Below are 24,801 nucleotides of genomic sequence, written 5' to 3'. Positions count from 1 at the left end.
ATTCTGCTTGAAATGGAAATGAATTCGGTCTAACTAGAACTATTCTGGCATATTCATCTAAGGCGCTTACAATGTAGTATTATGTGTTTTCTATATAGCAGCCATCTTGAATTTCAACATGGTTACCTGTCTAATGATCCACAATTATGAAACAGCTGTACTGGAACGTTGGACACCACAAGCATGCGCATTCTTGAAAATTTGATGCTTCTACAATAATTGCAACCTAGGATATGGGTAAAAACGCTACGGCGGCCATTTTGAAATTCAGGATGGCAGCCTACAAACTGGACAAAACAATGCACAATATTAGAAAAAGATATATCAGAGTGTCTGACATCACAACGTGGCATTTTGAACCAAATTTGAAGCTTCTACAATGCTCACTTTATGAGATATGGGTCAAATTACAGTTTCCCATGGCGGCCATTTTTAAATTCAAGATGGCAGCCTAGAAATTGTATCAAACAATCCACAATATCAGAAAAAGATATATCAGAGTGTCTGACACTACACTCATACATTTTGCACCAAATTTGAAGCTTCAACAATGCTCACTTTATGAAATATGGGTCAAAATACAGTTTGCTATGGCGGCCATTTTGAAATTCAAAATGGCGGCTGAAGACGTGGTTGGAAAAAATGGAACCAAAGTTCTTTGGATTCAGCACCCCCAAATTGACAAAGTTAGCCACAAAAAAAAATCAATTTTGGCACAAAATCTCACAGGATTACATAGTAGCCTCTACTATAAGCTTGATGGATATGAAATGGAGAATAACCTAAATCTGATAACAGACGAAGACATAGCCTACAGGCCCTTGCTGCGTGCTGAATTGCATTATCCTATCTCAATTTTCAAGTGTCACAACATTACCACTGATAAACCAGTGCATGGAAAATATCACCCCAAATACTTGTGTACAACTAATATTCATCTTTTACGTTAAATTCATAAATTTTAATTGGCGAAAATATTTCTTTTAGCATGCATGTTCATCCAACTAAGGACAATCATTCGACAAGAATGTGTTTTCATCATTATAAGACAGCTCTCCATGCATCAGGTCGAGTTGTCCAACAAGGCCCGTGTGCGAGGTCGAGTTGTCAAGAATTACACTCCCGATGTCCCGATCCCGTAACGATAAACAAAGTATTGCTACCGTACCCCGTACAAACGATCTTCGCGTTAGTCCCACCTACGTATTTTTGGAATGATTTTATGTGAAACACTGAGGTGAGAGGATCGAGAGAGGATCGAGCGAGGACTGTGCGCCAGCTGAGAAATTGCTTCGCTACCTACATGTGACCTACCTGCGACAAGGTCATAAATATATCCATTCAGTGCAACGTCTCAACAGAGATAGACCAGCAGCTCAAACAGTGCTACTTTCATGTATTTTTGTAAGTTTTGTCTTTTGGGTGATTTCGTGAACTTTTTGATTTTGCAATTTCTGTTTGACTTGGCATGTTGCAACCTGTCCCTGAGTGAGCTATGTCAGTGCCAGTGGCTGTTCAGTCACAGTGCAGTGCGCGGTTAGATATGCCCAGCTGGCTTGGGTAAAATACGGCCGGGATCAGGAATAGAATTCTGAGTCTATCTAGTTCTGGGCGCTTGTGTACTTTCGGACCTGCTTGTCAATGCAAATGATCGTCAAACATGCACAAAATGTAAATTTATGGAGGTGTATCCTATTACCGAACGATTTTTGTTTTATTGCTCCAAACGGGCAACATTATGCAATAATTCCGCCAAAAATATCCTTATAGATAACTGAAATGCTGATGATTTTACCTGTACCGAAAATACTTGAAAAATAAGCCAACTTCTAGAAAAAATCTGTATTTCAAATAACCCTTCCACAAAAGTTGTCTCATTTTACCGACGCAAATCATATTGTATTACCGAACGTGCGCCCTCTGTATTGGGAAAATTGTACATTGTATTTTCGGTCAATGTTTATTAACGCAAGACAACGTACATCGAAATTTTAGCAATTATTACGTAAATTTGAGGTAAATTACGTTTTGTTTTGTTTTTTTGCTGCAGTTTAGCAATTTTCGGCACTGGCTTCCCTGTGAGATAACAGCGCGTAGTGCAATGAATGCGTATTCGAGTTGTTGTACGCGCTCCATTGACAAAGTACGCGTTCGGTAATAGGATACCGTTCGGTAATAGGATACCTGACTATCACTGGCATAGCCAGGGGGGGGGGGGCGATGGGGGCGGTCGCCCCCCCTAAGATTTGGACCGGAGATTTGGGAGGCGGAAAAAAAAAAATGCGTGTATACTGTATGCATGCACATGAAGCGGGTCTCCTTTGCAACCTTTCATCAAATAAGATATTTTTTTGAATATTTCACTCAAATTGTGCACCAGATCGTTGAATTTCAATTCAAAATATGCAAAATCTCTCGTGCTTGGGAGGGGAAACCCCCTCCCAAACCCTCCCCCTCTGTGCCTCTTTCCCTAGCTTGGTACACTTTTTAGATTTGCACAAAAATTATGAATAATTCTGAGTGCACAAGACTTATCACTTATATTCCGAAAACTCAAGGTTCCCTCATGTATAAGGGGAGTTTCCCCTTTTAATCGACCCTTTCCTCCCTCAGTCCCCCCCCCCCCCCTCCCCATCAGTTGGGTTTTTTTTTTGTGATTTCCCAAATGTTGATTCCATCAAATATGCGTATACGAGATATCTCAATTTCAACCTCAAAAAGGCAAAAGCTCCATCGGAAGGGAAGGGTTGAGATAACACTCGCCCACGCCTTCTCCCTGCTCGCCCGCCCCTCCCCCCCCCCTTCCGCCATGCATAGAAGTAGACTGTGGCTATACCCAGATCGCTTTATTTCAATTCTAAAAACGCAAAAGCTCCGCGAGCGGGAGGGGAAATCCCCCTTCCCCTAAGCTCTACCTCACTAGACTTTATACATACACACAGATGGTGCACATTCGGAATAAGAGCTAAATTCCGTGATTTTAACACTTCGATGAAAAAGTATTGCACCAAAAATTTGCACCAGATCGCTGAATTTCAGGTCTGAAAACGCAAAATCACGTTCGTGTGGGAGGGAATATGCCCCTATCATCTACACCCTCGTGTGCATGCTTTTTCTGTTTGATTGCTGAACAGACAGCGTTCATGATATTCAGTGTAAGAATTAATACAAGAAGATTATTTAAATGATACCATTTTATAGGCATATTGTTCAATAATAATCTACACTAAAATATACTGCAACCTTAAACAAGTGGGACTGTTTCAATTTGTTAAAACACGCAAAAACATGCATCAAATTGCACCATTTGCAACATCAAAATGCAAAAAGTTCTCCCACACCTTCCCCTCCCCCCTCGCTCGCTCCGCTCGTTCGGGTTCAGTCGCGTTCATGATATTCAGAGAAAAAAATTAATACAAGAAGTGTATTTAAATCATTCCATATTACAGGCTAATTGTTCAATGATAATCTACATCAAGATATACTGCAACCTTAAACAAGTGGGACTGTTTCAACTCGTTAAAACACGCAAAAACATGCATCAAATTGCACCATTTGCAACATCAAAATGCAAAAGTTCTTACCGTGGGAGGGGGGACACCCCCTCCCACACCCTCCCCTCCCCCTTCGCTCGCTCCGCTCGCTCGGGTTCAGTCACGTTCATGATATTCAGTGAAAAGAATTAATACTAGAAGTGTATTTAAATAATACCATTTCATAGGCAAATTGTTCAATAATAATCTACACCAAAATATACTGCTACCTTAAACAAGTGGGACTGTTTCACGTCGATAAAACGCGCAAAAACATGCATCAAACTGCACCATTTGCAACATCAAAATGCAAAAAGTTCTTACCGTGGGAAGGGGGACACCCCCCTCCCACACCCTCTCCTCCCCCGCGCTCGCTCCGTTCGCTCGGGTTCAGTCGCGTTCATGATATTCAGTGAAAAAATTAATACAAGAAGTGTATTTAAATCATGCCATATTACAGGCAAATTGTTCAATGATAATCTACATCAAGATATACGGCAACCTTAAATAAGTGGGACTGTTTCAACTCGTTAAAACATGCAAAAACATGCATCAAATTGAACCATTTACAACATCAAAATGCAAAAAGTTCTACCGTGGGAGGGGGGACACCCCCTCCCACACCCTCCCCCTCCCCCTTCGTTCGCTCGTTCGCTCGCGTTCATGTCGCGTTCATGATATTCAGTGAAAAGAATTGATACTAGAAGTGTAGTTAAATGATACCATTTTATAGGCAATTGTTCAATAATAATCTACACTAAAATATACTGCTACCTTAAACAAGTGGGACTGTTTCACGTCGATAAAACGCGCAAAAACCAAGCATCAAATTGCACTATTTGCAACATCAAAATGCAAAAAGTTCCACCGTGGGAGGGGGACACCCCCCTCCCACACCCTCCCCTCCCCCTCGCTCGCTCCGCTCGCTCGGGTTTCAGGTCGCGTTCATGATTCAGTGAAAGAATTGATACAAGAAGTGTATTTAAATTATACAATTTTACAGGCAATTGTTCAATAATAATCGACATCACAAATACACTGCTACCTTAAACAAGTGGGACTGTTTCATGTCCGATAAAACGCGCAAAAACATGCATCAAATTGCACCATTATACAACATCAAAATGCAAAAAGTTCTTACCGTGGGAGGGGGACACCCCCCTCCACCACACCCTCCCCCCCTCGCTCGCTCCGCTCGCTCGGGCTCGATCGCTTCGCTCCCTCGCAGACTAACCGCCCCCCCTAGATGAAATCCTGGCTACGCCGGTTGCTGACTATAAATGACGTACTAAAAAAACCGCAATGTTCAGTTCAGTTCACGAGTCCTGACATCTAGCAAACAATTCGACTAGCCTACATGGCTCTAATTAAACTTACTAACGACATAACGTTTATAGGCATCTATTAAACGTTAAGCGTAAATTTAGACCATAAGGCTTCTACTGTTGAATGTCGTATTGACAGGTCTAGTCTAACCTGTTATAGCGACCGTTTTGAAAATGCTGGGGGCTCATCTAGAAAAAGTCTACGTTAGGTGAGGGAGAATGGAGCACTACACTACTTCAGTATGGAGATAGATGCCACAGTCATTAGTTTTTCAAAATATCAGAAATAGAATTCTGACATTTATGCAAATAATGCAGTATTGTATACCACAACTAACCCTAACCTGTAACCGTTCTAATCCTAAACATAGGTAGTACTAGTAGTATGACCAAGCGTTGTGTGACCGGACAGGTTGTGGACCGGACGCATATTGTAAGTGCGTCTGTAATGAAAATGACGCACCCAGGAATTCTCATGCCGTTTTCAGAGTACAATGTATGTTGTCTAGCATATATGAGGAGTCTATATCAAGTCTTTGAGGTAAAATAGGTAAGTTTTCACGCGGTGAACGTACAAACTTAAGTGTCCGGACAACCCAACCCCCCATCATACACCTAGTATGGTAGGTGTTCAACCCACCGACCAGGTCCATAACGACCCGACCGCGCGTTATAATGGCATTGCGCGTACAGAAAGAAAATGTACGCATGGGACTACGCGCAACGGTGTTCGATTCTTCACTGGGCTATGCTACCGATTAAAATGTGGCAAAAACAACTAAGTATTCCCTCTAAATAACGTAAATTTAGCAAAATCGAATAAGGTTTATCGTGCAAAAGTTCTACATATAACTAGGCATAGGCCTAACTTTGCTGACATCGTTGTGTAGATGTAGAGTATCCTTCCGTAATAAATTTGACGATTTTGACCGCAAAATTGTCACCGCCGCTTCTACGATCGTGCACACATGTTACACATACACATGACATACACATTTTGTCGCCCGCTACGACCGTACGAGTTGATGCAGAAACGAGAAATGAATGTGAAAAAACAAACCGACTCGTCTAATTTATTTCAATTACGATGAAAAGTTTCCTAATGAAAATCAAGTCAAATTCATCAAACAGTCCTTCAAAAGTAATATCGAAGGATTCAAAATATATTCAAATATTATTGGGGAAAAAATGAAGGCTAGAAAAAAAAACAGCGGCCTGTCAAAAAAAACGCATTTAAGTGCCCTTTATACGTATTGTCAGGGTGGTGGGTTGAAATGGAGCAGGGGCAACTGAGTGCGAAAAATGACACCCCACGCGTTCGAAGCCGCCATCTAAGAGCGCGTACCTCAGATCGCATTTTCAGTGCGCGCTTGTGAATCCGGAGTATTTTCTCCACACGTGAGTAAAATTTCAGGCAAATTGTGAGATTTTTCACGATTCTATTGATAGAAAAACTTTAGGTGTCCGGTATTACAGTATGAACACCCCAACCATACTCTAGGAGTAACTAGACAGTAGGACTGAGGAGTTTGCCCATGCAGGAATTATACAGCCTGTACGTGTATGAGATCCAAGGTTAGATATCATTCACGTTCACTACAAAATCACAAAGTACCAATTAAGATTTAAGTACACCAAATAATTTATAAAGTAAAGTGTGCATGTTGTTTCCATTGCAAAATAAGCAGTGCACATGTATCTGATGTTCTATTGCAGGTCAATAAGGTAGCAATATGAGACTTCCCATTCAAAGACTGTCTCTATACGAAATTGTATTATACATTTTATCAACTGTGAAATAAACAGTTTCAGCAGACTACCAAACAATCATACTGATGGAATTTCATTTATTCATTTCCAATTGTTTTGTCAAAATTCACACATTCTTGTCATGTCACTCATGTGAACAGTTTTATTCGTGGAAGGTGATACCTCGCAAGTAGTTTCAAATTAGTTGCTAATTAATTAGACATTTGACCATGAATGCGTAATAACCTAACAGAGCAGTACACCTTTCATTGTGTGATCATTTGTTTTTCTGTGCATTTGAATTCTTTGCAATCAGAATTATTATCACTCTAGCCACACACTGCCATCATGCCTCCATCGAGAGGGGTCAAGAAGCCAAAGGAGGACAAGAGTGACCACAGAGTGCTGGCCAACCGCTACAGGGTTGAGAAAAAAGCTCGGCAGCGGCAACTTCGGCACAGCATTTCTTGTGTTTGACATGAAAGGCAAACCCAAGCAAGGGAGAGGAACAGTGGTAAGTTCAATTATGTGAGAGAGATTTGTATCACTGACACCGTTAGGAAAATCATGTCCTGTGTATACAGAGTGAGATTTTTGACATGTTATTGATGTTACAGATGTTGGTTTCTGTTCAAGTGCATGTAATAGATTAGATCAAAGACAAATCATCATTCAAGTTACACTGCACACAGATCTTGCTGTTTCCCCCGATCAGATTTTTAAGTGAAAACAACGACTGTCTTTCTAGTTCATGATTGAATTGGGTCGAGGTATGATGTACAAATATTTCACATAGAGATGGCTTTCCTAAAGTATATTAAATGGAATTTTACCAAAAGAAAAAGAAGAAAAGAAATATTTTTACACTTGATATAATCTCCAAGAACTGCCAGTGCAATGGTTGGATTATATTAGGCAACACTACCGGTATGTCAATTTATTTTTTGGTTCTTTGCTTTTGTGTTTTTTTGTGATCATTTAAGGTTTTTATTTTTATTTTGATAAACAATGATGTGTTGATTTTATTTGTAGGTCTGTTGCATAATACCGCTGAAACAACATGATGACTTTGGAAACTGTGTATTTTTTTTAATTTTTTTTTTATTTTTTTTTTTTTGGGGGGGGGGGGGTTAAGATTTACCCAGCAAGTCATTGTTAGATGGTACTAACTGCAAAGTTGAGGAGTAGGAGAAACTTAGTCATAAACATTGCCATATCAATGATGTTATTGGAGACTCCTTATTTAAGTTTAAAGGGAAAAATTTTCTCCCTTACAATTGCCCAGGAAAGTGCTGAAGGAAATATCCTGCGGTGACCTAGCGCCGGACGAGACAGTCGACGCTATGCCCGAGGCCAAGCTCCTGTCCAAGCTGCACCATCCCAACATCGTCAAGTTCTATGACAGCTTCCTCGACGGCGAGTTCTTCTGCATCATCACAGAGTATTGTGAGGTAAGGGAAAGGAGAGAGCTTCCCTGTTGTGGCTGCTTGCTTGTTCTGCCTGTTCTTTTATACATCCTAAAGATACATTCCGAATGATAGCATTTTGCAAAATGAATATTTTAGATAGATTTGAAGTAAGTTTACAGAGATAGATATCACGGAAGCAAGTGCAGTGTAACATTGGCAATTGAATGTTTCATGCACCTGGTAAGGTTGGAGAGTAAGTTAACGATTGGCAATAACAAAATGATGTGTATCGGCTGTAAATATTGAAAGTACAGCTAAATAGAAAAGGAAAACCAAATTTCACTATGAACACTGTCCCGTAATCATTTTTAACTTAACAGGATGTTTTTCATCCATGTATAATGTAACTTGTGTACACACATTTTCCTTCACAGACATAGCATTTTGCAGTGCCCAGCGGGTGTGTGGTATAAGCGGATATAAAGATGCTTTATGTCTGATTCCTCTTTCAAGGTTTGTTCAAGTTTATTACTTCATTTGCCTGATAGGGAGGAGATCTGGATGAAAAGATCACAGCTTGGAAAAAGGGTGGGAAGTCATTTGACCAGAATGTCATCATGGACTGGTTTGTGCAGCTAGCTCTGGCAGTACAACACATGCACAGCAGGTATGTCACATGACCTGGGCCCTGTTTTGTGAAGAGTTAGAATTGATTATATAGTTGATTGCAACTGTAGGTCTATGGCAGCCTGTGTGGTAAAGGAAATTTAAAATCGATTTTATCTGATGCTAAAACAGGGCCCCCGAAAGCAGAATTTACCCCAAACATGTTGGTTCATGTTGATTCAGTGAATGCAGAAAGAGCTATCAAAGAGGAGGCTTCAGTGAAGCCTGAGGAAATTTGGATTATCCTTTCAAAGTTATTAGTTCTTATAGGTTTGTTTGTAACATTATCGTTGGATGGGAAGGCTACAGTAATTTAGAATGACCATAGAATGATATCATGGAAATATGAAGAAAATTCCACCCAATTTTGTTTGTTATCGAAGTAATTTTTTTTTTCAACTTGTAACTGACAAATATTTTGAGTTATATTCTTTTTATCATCAAATTAACTCCTTATATAGACTGTCCCAATTTCTTCAGTCTTCGCCAATGTGCGTTGCTAACATGTGTGCCGTCACTGAATCCACATGTATGTTCCGGATAAATTTCTGTGTAGTCACTCTCTTATTCAAAGCAACACGCTTGAGGTACTGTAATAGTGGATATTTTCGTGTGAGTAATTCTTCACTCTCAACAAGTTAAGATGAGTTTCATGTGTTTAATTCTGTTGAATCAAGACATGAAATTCCTGGAGCATATTAAAACAAGCAAGAATATTCGTGTACTTTCATTTTCGCACTAATTTCTGATTGCTTGAAATATGCAAAAATTGCAACACCACAGAAATGTCTACTTTTTAAAAGTAGTTCTTGCTGGGGAAAACAAAATGATGAAATGGTGTTATATCAATCGTGGGACATCTCTTTACCCTGATCACTAGGCGAGTGCTTCACAGGGACCTGAAGACCAGAAACATCTTCCTAAAGAAGAATATGATCAAGATCGGCGACTTTGGCATCTCGCGCGTTCTCATGGGCACCACCGACATGGCCAGCACCTTTACAGGCACCCCGTACTACATGAGTCCAGAGGTCCTGAAACATGAAGGGTACAACAGCAAGTCAGACGTCTGGTGAGTGTGTGATTGGGGTTGGGGTGGGTGGTGCACACACTATACTGTCTGTACATCATCCTTTACCTCTCCCTCTTGTGAGAAATTAAAACTTTCATGAACATTCAAACCAAAATTACAGCACAAGTGATTCAAAGGCAAAAAAAAAAAGAAATAGAACGAGAACAAGAAAAACTAGATGTGACTCATTATGTCTGGAGCACTATCACTCACTGGGATAATAGTTTTGCTTTTGTTTTTCCTTTTATGTACATTCATGCAGCTTTGCTTATAGAAGGAATAGGCAAGTCAGAACAAGACACACTCTAAACTTTGATAGTAGGATAATTCACTGTGTGTGATGATATACCATACCAATTGACAGCACAATCTCCACTTCCCTGTGAGGTTCAACATTTGTTACCTCCGCCAAGGGAGGAGGTTATGTTTTCGTTACCGTTGGTTTGTTTGTTAGCTGGTTAATTAGTTTGTTTGTTTGTCTGTGTGCAAAATAACTCAAAAAGTTGTGACCGGATTTGGATGAAACTTGTAAGAATGGTTGAGAATGACACAAGGAACAGATGATTGAATTTTGGGAGTGATGCGGAAATTTTTTATGGGTTTTATGAAGAATTTTTGATATTTTGCCATGTAGGGTCAATGAACTTGAGAGTTCAAGCTGCTTATTTTTGAAGTTTACATGCACGCGCTTAAGTGCATGCTCTAGTTTCTGCTGGGGCAAGGCGTGCCGCGCATCTGAGGGTTTATGACGTAACAAAGGCTTCTATATTGGGAAATCGGGCGATTTTTCAGTGGTTGGAAATCACTGATCTCTATGGAAGAGCAAGATCATCGGAAAGTAACTGCTTGGCGGAGGTCTGCGCTCTCAGAGTGCTTTTCTAGTTTTGTTTGTTTTGTTTTTGTGTTAGTTTTTTTAATGTGAACCACTTTGCAAGACTTCTCACTCATTCTATATCCAAACAGGTCGATTGCGTGCATCCTGTATGAGCTTTGTGCCCTCCAGCATGCATTTGAGGGTCAGTCATTGATGGGGGTCATGTACAAGATTGTGGAGGGGAAGACGCCAACCATTCCACAGCAGTATGACAAGAACATCCAGGACATATTGAATGTGTGAGTACTAATCACAGTTATTGCACCAGCAAACCTCTTGTATCTTAAAAGCAAATTTATTCATCAAACTGGACACCAGAGTGCAGACAAGGAGTTCATATTTTCTCTCTGCATCCGTATGGTACATTTCGTTTTCATTCGTTGTTTGGCTGTCTTTTCTTTCTCATTTTCTCACTTTGTTGCTGTTACTATTATTGCATTATTATAGAATGCTTAACAGAGATCCTGCCAAAAGACCATCGGCTGTGGAGGTCACCAAACTTCCCTTTGTTACACGACACATAGAGGTGGGTTTAGACACTTACAAATTATTCGTGATTCGGATGTGTGTGTATAAACTATCAAACTTGAAATGTAATACAGAGGAATGTGAAAGTCTTCTAATCTGTCAAACGAAGCCGCTTTAAAATGTACAATTTATCAGCCAAAGTGATAGGTTGTGATCGTTTCATTTTGGTAATATATTATTAATTGACAGCAACAATATCTACTTACATGTATGTCTATCCTAGTAATCTTGAAAATCACACTTTTCTAGAGCTTTCATATGAAGGCACTGACTCGGAGGTCCCTTTCTAAAGAGATACTGTTTAATCTCCTTGTATTGAAAATTGTGGGGTTAATTTTGTATTTAGCAAAAGACCATGTTTATCTTCCCAACGCAAGAGACCTGCAATCAATAGAGATCAGTCAAATCATGGACATTCAGACAATGCTCAGTTTTACTCAAAAAGAATTGACATTCTGCACTGACAAGCCATGCCTAGGAAGTTAGTAAAAGTCATGCTAAAAACATTAGTCCTTAGTAGCCATGCTAAGAAAGATAGTTGTTTAGTGTAGCCATGCCAAAAGAGATAGTCATGAACACGTAATCTTGTTGGGTTGTTATCACTATGCATGTGTACCAAGAACGCCCAAGATAGCAGTAGTCATACCAAACTATGAAATTTCCTATCTGCCACTCGCTCTGTATGTTCCCTCACAGAAAATGAAGAACAAGATGGCGGAGTACCGCGAGCAGCAGGAGGAGGATGCACGGAAGCTGAGCGAGGAGACGCAGGAGATTGCGGCGATGATGCGGGAGAAGACGCACTACGAGGACCTGCAGAACGAGTCGCTACGGCAACGGCAGGAGCCCGCGGGTCTCTCGCCACCAGAGGAGGATGACTACCTGAAGAAGCTGACACCCAGAGAGAGGATGCAGCTGAAGAAAATGCAAAAAGCTGACCAGGAGGCTGCTAGGCTCAGGTGAGCTGAGATCACATTCTCTTCTTTACCCTCCTCTTTGTATATAGCTATCCATCTCTCTTCTGTCTATCTTTCTATCTTTCTATCTATCTGTTTATTTAGCCATCCAACTTTCTATCTTGCTGAATCTATCTATGCATCTATATTGTTACTCTTGACATTAAGATCTTTTAGAAAGAAAAAAATTAATAAAGATGGCTTATTTTAGCTTTCTCCACTTGAATCACTTGCACATGTTATCTGTTCCAGTTCTGCTACATTGACTGCAGTATGATTTTCTTTAACTAATGTTCGTCGGATGAGAATGAGAAGGCCATTAAGTTGCCATGAAACCCATAGTTTTCAAGACAGCTTAACGCCCTATTCATTCTCAGCTGAAGTGTTGTTTTATTTCACAGGGTTTTTTCTCTTTGTGCTTATTATTAAAGATATAGAATTTATAGAAGTGCAGAGTAAGATACTAACACCTCAGATGAAATCTTAAGATGCCGATACAGCAATGGTAATTCCAGAAATACAATTTATTTCATGTTGAGTTGTAAGCTTTAACCCTAATCAGGCTGGGCTTTTTTGGCTATGCTATATCTGGGGGGGGGGGGGATTCCGCCCCCCCTTCAGATCTCGCCTATGGAACGCGCGATCGGGCCGAAAATCGGCACACGCGACGCCCGCGACGTATTCTATCAAAATGTATGGTTGCTTTCTCCGAAAAATTATTCTTATATTTTATATTAATTAATTATTGTAATTTATGCATAAAATCAGTTTTGGGCTCTAAATCACTTATTAATGCTCCAATTAAGCTAATTTCTTTTTTAAAATGTTTCTTGTATCATTCTTCTGAGACATAGGATAAAAAAAAATCTGTATCGAAATTGATTTGTTATGTATTTTATTGTTTTTTGAATTTCTTATGTATTTCCTTGTTTTTTGACCTTTTGTTTTTGTTTGTTTTTTGGCCAAAATTTGTCACAGACATTTTTCGAAGCATTATTATGCTAAAATAAATTAATTTCGGCCATTCTAAGTGAAGATATGAATTTTTATGTGAATTAATTGAAAAAAATTATTAGTGGAAAAGTGAGCAAAGAAAATGGGATTCCAATCCCATTTTCTTTGCTCACTTTTCCACTAATAATTTATATTCTTTCTGGTCAGTTTATTCTGTCTTTATTAATTGAAAAAACACAATTTGCATTGGATTTGTACACAAAATCACGTTTTGGAGCAATTTTGGGGTTGACAAATTTTTTTCGAACAGGCGTCGCGTCAAAACGGTACGCGCGGGCGCAACAATTTTGGTCTCAAAAGTTGCGCGATACTTGAAAGAAAAAAGTAATGAAACATCGCAGCGGGAGCTTATCGCGTTGCGAAGATATTGCGCAAAACGTCGAGGGGGGCGGATTCCGCCCCCCCCCCCCCCAGCCTGATTAGGGTTAATGCTTTAGTGTTGGTATTATGAAAGACCATGTGCTCCTTGTCCTCCTGTCACAGCATGCATGCAAGGAGCAACCTGGCAGAAAACATAATGCGCAAGGAGACGCTGAAGGAGAGCCGTGGAACACGGAAGATACCTGCCTGGCAAGGGGGAAAGGGTGAGGTAAGTCAAAATTGGATAGTATGGGCACATGAAAGATGCCTGCCTGGCAAGGGGGAAGGGGTGAGGTGAGTCAAGATGGATAGTATGGGAACATGAATGATTCTTGCCTGGCAAGGGGGAAGGGGTGAGGTGAGTCAAGATAGGATAGTATGGGCACATGAAAGATGCCTGCCTGGCAAGGGGGAAAGGGTGAGGTAAGTCAAAATTGGATAGTATGGGCACATGAAAGATGCCTGCCTGGCAAGGGGGAAGGGGTTAGGTGAGTCAAGATAGGATAGTATGGGAACATGAAAGATTCTTGCCCTGCGAGGGGGAAAGGAGTGAGGTGACTCAAGATTCAGATCTGTTTAGAACTTCTTGTGGATACATTGATAATTTTTGTGACTATCATCCTCTGCTAGCTACATATTAGTTTGGAGAAAAAAAAAAAGTTCACAGTAGCAACTGTAAAAGAGCACAAGCAGATGGCAATCTTTAGATTGATAAAACCAATGCTTATGTAGAGTTCTAGTGCAGGTGGATTGCTGGTCACGACAACAAAGAATCTACTAAAATAACAACCATTTTCAATTGTTTGTTGGCTGTGACAACAAAGAATCAACATTTATATACTGCAGTTTGAACACCAAGGAATGTGGAACCAAGATACATGAGGTGTATTGATGAGATTCATAGTAGTCAAACAGGTGGTGTACAAAATAACCCCCCCCCCTTTATAAAACTAATCGACACAAAGAAATAAACAAACCAGCAGACAAAAAAATCCACACAAAATATAAAGAGTCAACCATCTTTTGTTGCTGTAAAACACAATATTTTTGCAGTATGAAATTTTCACTAATTGGAGCTGACAGCCTTTTATGCGGCATATAATTTTTGCGAGTTGCCTGCGAGTCTTAACATGTAATGCATATAGTGTAGTCACGAACTTTCGTAGCATATTGGTTTTGCAAATCTTGCCTCGCTAAATTCGTGAAATTAAAATGCACATGAATATTCCTTGTTTTACAGTGTATGAAAAGTCTGAGGTTCTGTGGGAGAGTAGAGAAACTTCTTGCAGATATCGCCCATCTTGTCTCACCATGTTAACGTCATGATTTTTCCTTCTTGTCTAAGATGAGGGTCCCCTGGGCGCATGACAACCCCCAGGTGTACAATGACCCTGTCTTCAGGGAGAGCAGGCTTCCACAGGCCCCCGACGCCTCGGTGTACCTCAACAGCAGCCAGACAATGTACGAAGGTGGGGAGGACCGGTACTGGGACAGAGAAGACATAGGCACAGTCAGAGAAGGTATATAGTAGGAAAGGGGGAGGGGAAGGGTTGGATCAGATGGGGGGGGGGGGGGGGGGGGAGGGGGCAGGAGGGAGTTTAAAGAAGTTGCTGCATTGAAGCCTGTCTGCAAGCACCACTCATAGGGTGATGGAAAAAGTGATCTGTTTGAGCACATGGTCTATAAAGGCAGGTTCATTAACATAACATGTACAAATGCTGTGAAGGAGAACAAATATGGTGAAATCCTAATAGACAGGTAATCTTGACTGATATGTAGTCACTGAAGCAGGTTAGGTTGTATCAGATCTTATTTGCATTTTTGAGACGGTTGAGATGAGATTCTAAGAAATGGAAATACTATATAAGCTGTTATTTTTGCAAGGGTTTAATTTTCGCGAATTTCGCGAACCTCAGTTGGATCGCGAATTTAACAGCACGCAAAGTTGTCAGTCAGTCCGCAGCGCGTGAGATAATGAGGCACGAACAACAATTTTATTCAGAATCACGTTTGCGCAGTTTGTGCCCTTGAGACTGACGAGATTTCGCGATACTTTGCGAAAGTTTTTGCAGAGGTCGCAATAACAGCTTTCATAGCTTTCGCAGTGCATTGTTTGACCCTGGATGGTTGGGTAGGTTATAGAGCTGATTATGCTCATTAATTTGATACCTAATTTCCCTATTTTTGATCTCAATATAGTAGTCCATTTTAGCATCAAAGTAAACGATTATTTTGCCAGTGTTCAAGAAGCTTTTAGATCATAGTTTGATGTTTTGCTAGTTCCTGACTGGTATTGAAAATAGATCTCCGTAATTTCTTCGATTTCACAATCGTGAAACTTGAGCGAGTATGATCAATTAAAAAACGAAGAGGGGCACCATTTTTAAGGTTGTGAATTTTCCTGTTGAAAACAAGGCAAATTATGTTTTCTTACCGAAAGTGGGGAAGTGAATGAACACGCCTGGAGTGTGTTGTTGATACCCAGACAATGGTCGTGGACAATGACCAGGATTGGAATGCTTCATGAGGAATTCCACTATCGCAGCTAGTCTTTGTTAATTCTGAAATGTGGCGTGTGCAAGCACATGGAAATATGTGCTTACTTCTTTCATGTGCATGCATTTCACCCTGTGTCAAGAATTCAGACTAGCAGTGCTCAGGGCAATCCACATGAATAATTGATAAAGCATTCATGTGCCTTGCAGCAGAGCTCGGGACAGGTGGCAGCTAGGTCCATTGTTCAGGGTCATTGTAAGTGCACACTCACATACACATCATTGGTTTCTGTGTAAAGTTCAAGTTTTGTATAGAGAGTGAAAATTCGATCACAATCTGGAACCTAACATTTAAAAAAAATCATGGATTCATGAAACTAATATAGGCTTTCATTTTCAAATTACCTCCAACTCAATTGTGCACTATTCAGCTATTACTCATATCAATGACACTTTTATCTGATACATAGTTTTTGAACTTACAGCATTGAGTCAGCAGCCAATGGATACTACGCAATGCGACACGCCGCGTCTTGCGACAGATTTCGACCAATCACAGACCCGGAATTCCGGTGCGAACGCGAGGATAATCTTTTTAAACTCGACGCTAGACATGTCTCTGAATTTTGCTAGTTCCTGACCCGTATTGAAATGAAGATGAGAAAACTTGCCCTTATTGTGATACTATATACTTTAGCAGACATAGTCTTCACCATATTTTAGAGGGGCATGAAAGATTTCAGGTTGGTTTTTTGGCGTCAAACGTGAAGGAATATTTTTGAATACTATACCGAATTCGAGAGATATTTTGATATTCTATATTCTTCTTTTCCGTTTTAATTTGATCATGAGCATATTTGCTAATGTTTTCTCTTTCAGTCGATATTAAAAATGTCGAAAACTGACAAGAAATACTCGTTCTACACGGATTTATTCATGACCATGTATCTGCTCATTACGTATGCAAGCACCGCTCAGCCGTGCATACGACTTGAATAAATACATGCGTTTTCGCTCGCGCTGCGGACTGACTGTTGTCTCCATGCGCTTTGTTTATAGAGCATTTACGTAAGCATCCGCGTCGATTCGCGAAAACAACATCTCGCGAAAATGTCTACTACCTCGTCATTCGCGAAAATATGTGTACGCGAAAATAACAGCGTATACAGTATCATAATTTGTCAGACTTTGTAAGCATAAAGATGTGTCTCATTCTGTAAAGGAAAAAAATAAAGAATACATTGCATTTGATTACACATTCAGTCACAGAGTACTTGTTTGTCTTAAAAGAATAATAGTCGTATTCATATTGATAAAATCAGATCTATTCTAAATCTTTCAGGTAGCTACATTTTTTTTTTTCAGGGAATTGTTATTTCACTAAGTGAGCAAAATGAGTACTGGTATTATGATTTTGTTTTCATGGTTTGTTTGCTTATATTCTTTTTAAACAAAGTCAATTCATGTCAATGTTCTGCAGTGCTCTAATACATAATACAGGTATATAGTAAAAGTACAATATGTCAAGTAAGACAATGACATGCTGTGCAAATATCTTTTTATTTTGCTCATATATCCCAATGCCTTACTTCATTTTTTTTGTTTTTGTTTGCTTGCTTGTCTCAAGTTCCAGCCAAATCTCCATCACCAAGATACGATGCCAACGAAGACCGACCGATTAAACCAGCCGCTGTGCCAAACCCATATCTTAATGGTGAGATCTTTCTTCTGGTTATACATTTCTTGTTCCTGGTGTCAGAACTTAGACACAGAGTGTGCGGGTAACTGTCTTGAGGCAATGCTATGATGGTAGTTCAGCTATTAAAGGTTCAAATAGTTGATATTTTTTCAGCTTATGCTATTAGAGAATATAGAATTTTCTCCTTATTCTCTCCCAGAAGGAAGAAATTATGCACACATTATGTACAACTACATTTAAGTTCTTAAGATTATTATATACTTGTACACACTGATTTCCTATTATCAAGGAATGCCATTTTTTAGTTAAATGTGGACAAAAACTATGTGACTTTGCTGACCTAATGACAAGAAATTTGAGGTATTGTTGAGATGCTGCGAGTATTGTTTGAGTGAATGTGATATTATTTGCAGTAAGAGCCGTTTCCTTTTAATGGTTGTGTGTTTTCCAGCTGCAGATAACACCTTAACTCCAGGCAATCCTGACAGCCGCCCTATTACCCCTCTGAAGACACCCATTAACCTGGACGATCCAAATATCTCCATGGCAGTACCCCCTGGTGCTGCTCCCCCGTCTTCAACGAGCAAAAAGCAGCCCGTAGCCAAAAAGAACTCCAACCCCACCCAGAAATCCAAGCAAGCAAATGCAAAGCCAAAGAGTGCCAGCCCCAAGAAGGGAGCTGCAGCACCAGCGAAGAAGGCAGCCTGGTCATCAACCTCCTCCTCCTCATCGTCATCCTCCTCGTCATCGCCGACCAAAGCCACCAAACCCACACGGGCACCGCCCGTTGCCGGGGAAGAGCGGAGGACACCTTCCATCACAAAGATGGAGCGGAGGACATCGATGGAGGAAATGTGTAGTCAGCTGGAGCAGTTGGCGACCGAGATTCCAGAGGACATGGACGCGGCCGACACGTTCTACTCCCAGCACGAAGACTTTGAGTCTGACTCAGATTCAGGGGTGAGTAAAGGCTACTGGTGGTAAAGACATGCTTCAAACATAAGTGGCATTGGATTACAGGAGACAAAAGAAAACTGAATATAGACAGGGTCAGAATGAATGTATATCGTATTTCAAAATTGCACTATTAACTAGTGTGTTCTGGCTATTGAGTAGTTTAATTTTAGACATGAAAGGATGCTTTGACTTTCCTGTCAAATTTTGGATAACATTTCATCATGGTGTATGGACATAGAGTGCTTCATAAGTTGAGAATGGTTTGTATTATGTTATGTTTTGTTCTGTTTTATTCCACAGAATGAAATGGATGACTATTCAGCACTTATGGGATGCATGCAGGCAGCACTGGATAAGACAACGACTGGTGAGTAAAGAGAATTTAACCCGTTGAGGACAAGTCCCGAGTGTACTCAGACATGTGTCTATGGGAAATGCGTGTTGTAGCAAAATCAGCCCATTCTCAACGGGTCAAGTGCATACTTCATCAATCAAGCTAGTATGAATGTCTCTTATGATGAAGCATTTATCAGTGACTTGACCTTAAATGGCTGATACAAATGTATCAATTTTTGCAAGTCATGTACAAGTAGTTGCTCCATGAGCATGCTGGGTAGAAGTGTACTTAAATGCTTGTTAAAGCTTCCATGTTGTCTTTTGTTTGTAAAAGGAAGAAAGTAGCTGTCACAGGGATGATTTGCAGATTGCATTGTAGTATGCATTAGTTTGTAGATGCAGAAATAAGTCATTATTCATATGATTGACCAGTCATGCTATGATGTGATTTTTATTTTAAACGATTTTGATAAAAGTGATAATATCTCCACATTTTATCATCAAACCACTGTTGGCACTGACTGCAAACAGAGTCACAGTTCAGAGTAGACAGGAATTCTTGCAAGGAAGACATTTGGGCAAACCACAATACCATGATTAGTGTTAGTGAGAATTCCTGACTTGTGCATACTTGTGTGAGCGTTCACTGACCAGTTGCTAATGGTCCTATCTCACACGCTTTAAACAAGTAGGTGAATCAGTATTGCAGATTTTTACTGCGTCATTCTGTAGCTTGAATATATTTCACTATGATGTGTGTTTCTCTTTTCCACACACGCCCATCCACCACCTGGTAGACCAAAATGCTACGATCACGGATGACACCATTGGTGCCTTCTCTCCTGCCGTTCGCGACAAGAAGATACAGAATCTCCGAGCGTATCCTTTACTCAAGGTCCCAGTCTCAGACTTTCTTGTAAAATATATTTTACTTGAAGTTAATGTGACATTAATTTATGCCAATGCCTTGACTAACAGACAGCAATGAAATATTCGTTGTGTTGTCTTGAGTGTATTGTTCAGGTGGTGAAACACCGGAAGTCAAATTTGCAGTATCCTTAGTGAAATTTGTCAGTTGAAGTTGGAAGGCTTGGAGATACTGTTTAGCATGAATGCCCACTTTGGTTGCTATCTATGTTTTCAGGGTTTTTTTTAATGTAATGCATGGTCCTTACTGTAAGGACCATCAATGAAACTGCTACCTAGGATTATACTCAAGTGATTGATTTTATTTCTGAACTGTGTTTTTTGATCATGGTTAAACTGAAACACTTCTTTCCTGTACTTGTTGAAATGGCTTTTGAGTCCAAATGAGTTCTTCCTTTACTGCACACCACCCAAAATTACATTTTGCTCGACAGTGAATGCGAAAAGAAGTTTGGTAAGGAGTCCTTTAAGAAGGCCTATGCGTTCCTCAAGGAGGCACGCTTCGGCGACATGAGGGAGACATTGGACGACTCCACCATCATGAGGAGGCTGCGCGACTTTGTCCCCAACGTCAGCGACTGTTTCCTCATTGACCAGCTGCTGTTCCTCGAGGAGCAGGCCAAGTTCACTGGCTACTAGGGTGGACATCAACGACCACCGTGACCACCAGGTCCAACCGTCTTTGTTTTGTCTGTCTGGTATGTGCTGGAAGAAGCTTGAAATTTCAATACAGTGGAAACTCAGTATAACAAGATCCTTGAAACCAAGACAATTTGTTCTTTATACTAGTATCAGATTTTTTGTTTTATCAGTAGTCAAACAATACAAAACAAAGGAATAAATTCATATTAACTGGAGAAATAAGTGTGTTATGTCGGGAATTGTGTTGTATCAGATCTCTTTATATCGAGTTTTCACTGTATTTGAAGATCGTCATTTGATCATTAATGGGAGTGCTTCAAAGTTAAACCCCATGGCTGATATATGCGATAAATCCCAATGATATGCAAACATCTTTGTATCACTAATGTATTCATGTTTATAAATTTATGTGTTTCCTCTGAGAACATAGTGACAAGCCATTCCACCCACCTATACATACTCAATGAATTTCAGTATTTTGAACCAAGTTTTGCATGCTTTAGTTGTTGCATTATCAAGCAAGCATTGAACTAAGTAGAGGCCATGAACATTAGTAAAATATGCTACTGAACTGCTCAGCTGTATATTCTGACATTTATCGCAGTAGTTTATCATCGATCATGAATTTTACAATTAGGCTCTCAATGGCTAAAGTTACAATGTTAAAAAGTATTGACCCAAAAAGAAAAAATGTAACACTGGCCATAGCAAGTCTAGTCTGGGCCCGGCATATCCTTAATCCGTTTAGGATGGGCTGATTTTCCTACAACAAGCATTAGACACCTGCCCAAGTATACTCAGGACTCATCCTTAATGGGTTAGAATACAGTCCTTTTTTTCTTTTTTGAGTGAGAGATTTGACCTCATTCAAGCAATGTTTGAGTGAAACAGTTTGTCCAAGAAGTCACAATTCTTTTCAATGTTTTGTTAATTTTTTATTAATATTAGAATACCACAGAGCATAAAATTAACAACTCTCAAAAATTTCTGTTCAACTGCCATTCACAAAAATATTCGTACGCAAAAATATGAGACTAGTGTGTATGGTATTCGATACTGCTGCAGAGTTGAGATTGTGAGAGTATGAGTGACATAACCCCAAAATGCATGCTCAAGTTCTCACTTTGGTGGAAAAAGAGATGTGGTACATGTGTAGGTATGGGTTTGAGCCGAGAATTAGTCTTTGTTGATTATGTGAAACCTGAGCAAAGGTTTGAGCAGATGGTATGGTATTGTTGAACTCTGAATCAACCACAAGTTTTCTTGTGCTTCAGGAGGATGTTTAAAAAATGTACTTCAAAACATGTTTATGTATATGTTCTTATCATCATTTATTAGGATGCATTTCTATGCCTCTATCATGAAGAGTGCCATGGACATTTTGTTAAAGACAAAATTGTGGTCAGTGCCTACAGATATGGTCTATTATCTCTCAATATTACCAATTCAAAGTCTTAATGAAATATCCGTTTTGTTCTTTATAAAGTTAATACTTCCCTTGCTCCAGAAACAAGGGTACACCAACACAACATTCACAGTGCTAAAGCAATGCAAGTGGTGTAGAATTAGCATCAGCATGCTTGACTACCAAAAAGATGAGTGTTGTATTTATCTGTTGCATAATATGTGCATAGCCTTTTTTGTCCCCCAACATAGATTTGTGTATGCATAATTATACATTTGCAATCATTTGTACTGATTCCCATCTCAAATAAGCTGCATGAAACTGATTTTTGAAAAGTTTTGGACTGCCAAAAGTTTGGAGTTGTGCCCTTCTGTGTGGGATGGATGCTTGTGTTTGTTTAACATTTGATGATCTACGGCAGGACTTGTTTCACATTTACCTTATTTCCATGTAAAGTCAACATAGCATACCCAGTTCTTTTCTCCAGCCGTCCTTTAGATGATTGTATTCAGTGTTGTCATTCCTTTCATGTACATCGTGTCAGTTATTACCAGCATTCTTTTGTAATGTACCTCCTCAGAATCCATGTTCATATACACAGTCATGAAAATGTACCATTGTATTGTACTTATCATATGTACTTCTGTGTTGTAAAACAGTGATTTTACTAGGAGAAAGTCTGTTCCCTATAACACTTAGAATCATGTCAGAAAGGTACCATGCTAACTACAAATAGACTTGAAAGGCAATCTATTTTTTTCTTTTTATTCCTGGATCACTTATTGAAGGTGGTTTTAAAAGCAGTTCCAGCAGTTTTTGGCTCAGTATTAATCCAGGCAGTTTGAAAAACATTATGTAATTGTCTGAATGCACAGCATGTGAGTGAATTTCATGCATGAATAGAATGAAACTTTTGTCTGCAGTTGTACATATGTGCTATAGGGGAAACTAAATGTGTAGGCTGTACACAGGGGTTTCTGTCCTGCTTTTCATAATGGTTCTTTGAACAGTCCATTTTTTTAAATTTACCTATTTTATTATTATTATAATTATTATTATTTTTATTTAATTTTTGTTTGCTTTAGTAGACAGAATACTGTGAAATATGCTGTACAGTCTCCTACTTTGTTTGCCTGAAGTGGGTTAAGGTCTGGACAGTATATGAAAATGGATTTTGTTTTGTTTTGTTTTGTTTTGTTTTGTTTTTTGTTTTGTTTTGTTTTGTTTGTTTTGTTTTGTTTTGTTTTTTTTTTGTTTTGTTTTGTTTTTTTTTTTTGGGGGGGGGGGGCCAAAGCATGATACTGTCCCAGATCCAGGAGTGAACCAGGCTTCACTTGTGGAAGATGGAGTGATGACCTTTCAATAGCATGGTACATTTGCAAAAGATATGAAATAGGGTGGATGCTTATTGTCTGGTGTTGAAGTATTGTGTGTATTGTGTAATAAACTGTATTTTAATGTATATGTTATCAATCATGTGATTCAGTGATTGTGGGTAATGATGACTTTAACCAAAACAGCTTCAAAGATGGAAAAGAAAAGTACTACAATTGCAATAAGTTGGTCAAGAGTAGCACTTAGTGCCTACAGATTTTCTCATGCCTGAGGTAAAGTGTATGTAATTACCTGGTACAGCAAATTCATATATTTTTCTCAATTTGTGCATGTGAAGTGTGTCTTAATATTGTATGATATTTTTTAGTTTGATGTTTAATCAAAGTGTATAATCTTGGGAGCAGAGGGTCACAAGTGTGTTTCAAGCCTGCTGCTTCATAGCATTGCTCTTGACAATGTCAAACTTTGCCAAAATTATCACTTGTAAGTGTTTTGTGGATATTATCATTTGATAAATTATGGCTTCATAAGAATAGTAAATGAAGTGTAAACTTTACTTTCATTTCAGCCTGTTCCAGTTGTTCTACCGCAACATTCCAAAGAATGAATTCCATGGAAACCTTCATTAACTCCCACAAGATGTTTCTGAAAGGATTCCAATATCTTTACTTCACACATGGATATTTTCATCACATTTTCATTGTGTTTTAAGATTGCATATTTTGATTCTTCACTGTATAGATATATATGCACTTTTTTTTTCTTCCTGGAAACCGTCCATCCAATCACGTTCATCACCTTAACATTGCAGGAATGTTCTTGTCAAATATAATCAGTGTGTGGTTTGCAGAGTAGAATAATCATGAGGAAAAAAGTTTACCTCTATGCCTGTGCTTGTATATATTTTGCTCACATAATTAGGAATATTTGTACAGCTACTGTGTAGAGCTGTTGAAAATTTATCAGCTATGCTTCATCATCATTTTACTCTTGTGTTGTATGGTACAATATTTAGAAATCGTCATGTACTCTATCAGAATATCAAGAAATCACTGCTTCAAAGACATAAATAGTACTTATGTGTACAATTGGCATTTGTGGGTGTTTTTAACTTATTGTCACATGATCACTGATAGGTAGATTGAAATTTGTTTTGTATTCAAATATAGTAGGAAGCAAACTATACAAAATGTGTAAATCCTTTTTCTATGTTATGTATGCAGCCATACATTCTAAAATTGAAAAAAAAAAAAGTTTTGCAAATGCCAGTTTTACTGTGCTCATACCAGTTTATATGTTTAACTATGCAGAGCTGTTGCATCCAAGTGGTAAGACTATGTACTTTTAATCATAGAGTCCCTGGTCCACATCCCTTGGCTACAGTGGTCATGCCCGTAGGCAATGGTCTTTGTTCGGATGGGACTCAAGCCTCCTGTCCCGAGGTTGCTTGTTTATGTGCATACATTGCTTCCTTGGCATTAACATTAGCGAAATCAATTGAAATAAATTACATCAAATA

The 24,801-nt window shown here is 39.3% G+C and overlaps 1 pseudogene; it reads left to right on the top strand.

Moving 5' to 3' along the window:
• Window positions 1-1,125: 1,125 nt before the first annotated feature.
• On the top strand, window positions 1,126-20,861 carry LOC139731665 (uncharacterized; annotated as a pseudogene).
• The last annotated feature ends 3,940 nt before the right edge of the window (window positions 20,862-24,801 follow it).

Source organism: Diadema antillarum, unplaced genomic scaffold, assembly GCF_040938485.1.
Source record: "Diadema antillarum isolate AM-2024a unplaced genomic scaffold, OU_Dant_1.0 seq00000382_RagTag, whole genome shotgun sequence".
Lineage (NCBI taxonomy): Eukaryota > Metazoa > Echinodermata > Echinoidea > Diadematoida > Diadematidae > Diadema > Diadema antillarum.
The sequence above is the reverse complement of the archived record's forward strand: the minus strand, read 5'-3'. Positions and strand labels throughout refer to the sequence as shown.